The 6,000-nt window shown below is 40.4% G+C and overlaps 1 long non-coding RNA gene across 1 annotated transcript in view; it reads right to left on the bottom strand.

The window, feature by feature from the left end:
- Window positions 1–3,193: 3,193 nt before the first annotated feature.
- Window positions 3,194–6,000, bottom strand: part of LOC108492748 — a 139,359-nt gene continuing 136,552 nt past the window's right edge. Inside the window, exon 4 of the long non-coding RNA XR_001873211.1 lies at window positions 3,194–3,383. This is a non-coding gene — a long non-coding RNA (uncharacterized LOC108492748). The remainder of the gene's footprint in view (window positions 3,384–6,000) is intronic.

Genomic DNA, 6,000 nt, shown 5'->3' with positions numbered 1-6,000 from the left:
CATGGAACATGTGCCTCCAATTCGTTCTGGGTGTTTTCCCCAAGAGCACCATTCTTCAGGGCAATTTCAGTACAACCCTCTGTGAAATTCATGCTTTTCATTCATCACATGCATGTATAAGTGCAGAATGTCATTGAGGGTACTCCAGTCTACGTATCTGCACCTTTACTACAACCTGTGCACAGAAGAGACACTGATAACGCAGTAACAAGCCAAAGCAAAGAAAGACACTGAACCGCATTATTAACTGATAACTCAAATGCCAGAAGTTTGGGGGACATTGAAATGGTCAGTGACAGCAAAGCCTGGACAGCTAGACAGTTCCAGGGACTTAGGCAGAGATCAATCCAGTGGTCGAGGACCTGCCTTTGGGCTGGCAGTGATGCTGGTGATCAACTCAAAGCAGGAAATTGTCCCTCTGATCGACTCAGCAGCTTAAAATGAAACACAAGCTGAAATTAGTTGCTGGAAAGGATGTTATCTGAGGAACTTCTTTGTCTTTAAAACAACTGATAGATCCAGGGTGTGGATGGTGACATGATGGTGACTTATTTCTAAATCTGTGAACAGAAGTTGGTCTTCCTCTTTTCTTTTGATAGGAAGAAGTCTGATGGGGGTAGGTTACCTTCCAGACGTGGAAATCTAGAAAAAAAGGCAAAATACGTTGTCATATCTCTTTACTGCTCTTTACAACACTATTTTCTGATTGGGATTTCTAGATATTTATTATATCAATGCATTCATTGAGTGAAAACAATTTCTGATTGTGGGTTTTTTCAAAACAGAATTCAGTACCGAAAACATAGCATGTATTTTGAGTTTTATTAATAAATACTGCTTAAATCGAATCTCTTCACATCATCCCCTTTCTAATCAGCATTCAGTAACATTCAACAGTGATAATGTAATAAATATTAATGAGGAACATAACTCAGAGTTCACCTACCTGGCTGTGGTCATCTGGAATTCTTCAGAGGAGGATCCATCTTTTCTCCTCTTCTCTTCAGGAGGTTTTCAGGAAAGAGTCAGCCACCATATTTAAGCTTCTCCTAAGACTGTCTTCGCTATGTCTCATATGTGTCCTGATATCCAAAGACACTGGAGACAGACTGAAAGATCTGTTGGTAGGCAGAGAAGACACTGGGAAATGGGGGTCTCCAGATTCTGTTCTCTGTGGAGCAATTGCCCTCTGCCACTAGTCTGATCAAACAGCCTTATAAATATAGGGTCATCTGGGAAGGGGAATTTGCTTCCAGAACTGGTGAAAATCACTAGAGATCTCTCATTTCTCCAGATGAACACCTGGTGACTGATTTTCTTCACCTTGCCTAATTTGCCTTTGATTTCTAAGACCCTAAGGCACTTAGGGATCAGAAAATAGTTCAGTCTATAAAAAAGAAATGCACCTCTGTTCTTACATCAGTTCTCAAATCGTTCTTACATCAGTTCTCAAATCGTTCTTTCACGCACCGCTATCACCATGTGTAATTACTTGCAGGTGTCAGCTGGAACATGGCGACTTTTGTCTTCTCAAGTGCTTTGGCCGGCAGGGACCTAACAAGCTTTGGTTTGCCCTGATTAATAGGTTGGCTGTTGGTCTAAATGACCACTGGAAACGGACATCCTGTAAGATAAGAGCTTTCACTGTCAGTCACGTGGATTGCTTCACCTCAGGATGTTCCAAAGCAGCATTGCTGGAGCAGTTTGGACCTGGATCTGAAGCCAGTGAGACATACAGACACACAGGACTCTGGAATAACTTGCAATTCAGTGGTTGAATTCCACTATGGACACCAAAACAGGATAAGAAACTAGTGATCTTGATCACAATTAGACCTGATTTATACATAATATTTACTTGTCATCTATTCCATATCCCATCAGTTTAGGTTCTTAATATGGGCACTTATCACTGCAGTGATTGCTGTCTGCTCTGTTAATTGATCATTTCATTGTTCATTGCACCTATTTATGTGTGTCTGTCAGGAAAGGTTTTGTTGTTTCAGCTATATGAGTGTAAGAATAGTTCTCCAAATCACCAAAATGGGATTAAAAAATCCTCAAAATCTCCAAAATCGGATTTTGAATGAGGCAGTGGCTTCAGGGAAGAATCTGAAGATTGTCTGCCGATCTCTAGAGATTTTTGTTGCCCAGCAGACTGGCTGCTGGAGGCTTTTCAGGTAGCAGGAAACCTTTCTCAGGAAGTTTCTGGGAGGCTTTGACATTTATAGAGTGGCTGTCGGTGTTGCATAACCTCAGGAGCATCATTATCATTGACCTATTGCAGAGCTGCCACTATTTCATGCTCTGTGTTCTTCAGCAGAGCAGTGCTTTTCTTAACTCACCTCTTGTCAGTAAGATCTTTTTGCTGTATCTTTTCATTTCTATTTAGGATATAGAGTAAGAGGAAGACAAAGAGACTCTAAAAATTAGAGAATTCTGAGTTGAGCGCTGTTTTTGTAAATTTTGGCCAGGGTTAATTTCTAAAAGATAATTCTTGTTTACTATTCAGTTCAAGTAATAGATTGTAACGCTGTTTTTATTTTGGTGTTTCATTTCTAACCTCCATTATTTATTTGGCTTATTCACAGCATTTTTTAAGGTTTCTCCCCATAGATCATTTCATTGTGGCAGTTGAAGCGATCTCTGCATAGTCAAACACTACTTTATGCAGATCCCATTGGGGCTATTCACATATCCATATGTGCATGCAGTTCCCACTAATGCTTGTCAATGGGACTTAACATATGAGCATGGACATGAGAATAGACCCCTTGCTGGGCACTTGACTAGATGGGGTTTTTTTTTTGATGTTGATCCAGATCATTCACAGCAAATGTGGCTGTTATTAGAAATCACTGCAACTTAACAGGACCACCGAGTACAACCTCCCTTCCCTTCATCCACATGGGAGCTGCTTGGTGGGGTTTGCAGGCTCAGGGTAAATATTTCCTAGACACAAACTGGAATCTAAGGTTATTGCACAAGGTAGCTTTATTCTGTGTGCTCCCTTCTGTTTTCCATGAAAGAGTATGCAGTTAAGTTACTCCACTAAAGAAAGAACAGGTTTTTTAAGTAGTGAAGAGGGACTTGGACATTTGGGCTCTCTCTGTGTCTCCATATAGGCAGGGTGGTTGAAGCTTTAACATTCAGTACTTATGAAAACAAATGAAAAGCTGACGTAACCCTGAGCATTTACATTTTATTTCTGTGTACCTGTTTTTAGCATCTTTAGTGGTTCTCATAACTGCAGGCTCCCCACTCTGCTGGTATTCACGTGCCTATAAGTTAAGTGATGACAGAACACTTTCCATCATGAAGTTGAAGTCTTCAATATGTTTTGTAAAACTGATGCATCTTGTGCCATCTGTAATCCCACTCCGCTGCAATTCAGGGAGATGCAAATGTTGAGTCATTATTATTTGCTAACCATATGAAAATAATTACTGATTTCAGAGTAATTTGTAATGAACATGTGTACACATCTGAAAGAGGAAATGACCAAGTCAAGAAGTGTTCTCTCAATCTCTTCTGTTAGGAGGTTTCCTGCTTTTAAGCAACATTTTGAGATTTTGGAAGGTTGTTTTTTTTTTTTTAAACTTATGATCCTTGGAGAAGTTTACTGAGCTATAATTCTGGGTGCTCTAGGGACTAATGAACAGAAGTAAAGTCAAACACAGGCAGGAAGCACTGTGTTTCAATAGCCAGCCTTTCAGGAATTAATTTACTTAGTTTAAATCTTCACTTTCTACCTCACTCCAGGCCTTCTGTACCGGGACTAGAAGTATGAACAAACCTATAACAGAGTACCAGGATACAACAACGCCTATTTTCCAGAGATCTGGTTCTGATCCCACCAGCTACGTTGTGAGCAGAACCTTGTACTAGGGCAGAAATCTTGAATTTAGTCCTGTGGGCACCAGGACTCACTTCTCAAGGTTAAACTGGGGACACATCTCAGGACATAGTGAAGTGAGACATACAGCAATTTCAGCAAGCAGTAACTCACAGAGTTATCCACTGCCCAAGATTGGCCAGTCAAGGTTGACCAGGCCTTTCTGTTTTAAAAGTTGATTTTCAGTGCTCATAACTTTACCAGGTACTAACCATTAGAGGACGTTTTCCAAAATTAATGTTTTTGTCAGGCTGATTTCTTTCTGGAAAATTTTTATCCAAACTACTTCATCTATCTGTAAGAAAGGTGCTAGAAGGTGTTTCAGTGTTACTGTTCCAGTAGTTTGTCCTTATAAAGCTTGGAAAATATCCTTGTTTGAAAGCAACAACTGGGAGACTGGCCTACATCATCTGTTTCTCAAGAAATGCTATATGGAAGCCTCAAAAATCCATCAAATCCAAAAATCCTTTACAAACTCATGGTTTGCACATGCTCAGCAAAAGTTTTACAGCATTAAACTGCTAAAGTCAGAGCAGTTTGGGCAGAGTGCACAAAGCCTGTGTCACTGTCAGGGTGTCCATGAACACCTCTCTAACATTCTTCCAAACATTTGCTAACTTTTAGGTGCTCAATCTTGCATTCTCAGCGGTGTCCTGTGAATATCCCCTCTTCATGTGCAATTAAATGTCATTTACAAAGCAGGTAATGAGTTAAAATAACCGTGCCCCTGTTGCTTAGGAGGAAGTATATCTCTTAGCTGGTACTAATGGATGGCAGCTATTAGTTACTCCTACATTAAGATGCATTCATATTGAAATTTTGTACTGTCATTACAATGCATTTGATTAAAATTCAGAAGAATTACACATTAGATATCATGTGGCTGGATGGAAGCGTAATTTAGCTGAGTCTGCAGATGCAGTCATGCAGGTGTTTCTGTAATTCTGATTCACTCGGTAAAACTGTCGATGTTCAGTGGCCCTCAAATCACATAACCATCTGTGGTTCAGTTCCTTGTGAAAGGAATTCCTTGTGCCTTTTATCAGATACGATCACTGGATTCCAGAACAGAACTTTTGTGAATCAGGCAACATTTAAATGTCAGGTGTTTTGGGGGACTAGAGGTATTACAGACTTCAGGTATTTCAGCTTGCATTTGTTAACCATAGAGCTAGTGCAAGAATGACATAAAATCTGGAGTCTTTGTGGGAACCTTCCCTCACTCCAAGGAAGCATTATGCCTTCTTAAATAAGAAAGAATTAATAAGTCTGGACTGTGTCTGATTTGCAGTTTTTGAAACTAAACCAACCCTGGCCTTATGAATCTCCCTACAAAACAGTCAGGCACCCAAAAAGCACAGTGTTTTTTAAGGTAGATTCACATTTTCTACTTAGACCAAGTATCGATAAATACAGTTTTAAAAGCTGCAACTATTGTTGCTTTTAGTTTTCACAAACAACAAGATGATGCCAGTTACTTTCAGTGCAGAGCCGGAGAGCTGAGCCCAACACACAGGAGGGTCCACAAATGCCAGTAGAAACTCCTGCATCCTTAAAGACCTGCACATGTACCATTTCTTTGCTAGACAGAGAACTTCTCAAAGGGAGGAAGCCACAACTGGGAGCAAAAGATGAAGAAACAGGAACAAATAGGTGAGGAAATCAGGGACAGAGCCTAGAGGAGCTCTGGTTCTGTGAAGTGGAAGGGTTGTGGCTGGTGGTTTGCAGTGTAACACTGCTGCCCTTCCTACAGGGTTTTCCAGCCCATAGGTCTTCCCAGGCTGGGAAGATCTAGCCCTTTGCTCCATTTGGAAGCAGGGTGATGTGACTTTTGGAAAATCACAGACTTCACTTCATGGGAACACATTGTGGAGAAACACAGCTAATGCGCAGTTTTGTCTAGAAAGACTTTCAGGGTGGAACGTGGTTTGAAAGAAAAAAAAAACAAGTCAGAATCACCGGTGATTTCCTCTTTACCTCAAGGATCACCACGTTTACACATTTTGAAAAAGTGACTGAGCTGATTTGCAAGAGACTTTTATTTTTAAGGAAAAATAAAGACCTCACAAGAATTTTAGTCCATAAGCAACATACGGAAATGAGAA

The sequence above is a fragment of the Lepidothrix coronata genome, unplaced genomic scaffold, assembly GCF_001604755.1.
Source record: "Lepidothrix coronata isolate B3197 unplaced genomic scaffold, Lepidothrix_coronata-1.0 Scaffold12, whole genome shotgun sequence".
In the NCBI taxonomy this organism is placed as follows: Eukaryota; Metazoa; Chordata; class Aves; order Passeriformes; family Pipridae; genus Lepidothrix; species Lepidothrix coronata.
The sequence above is the reverse complement of the archived record's forward strand: the minus strand, read 5'-3'. Positions and strand labels throughout refer to the sequence as shown.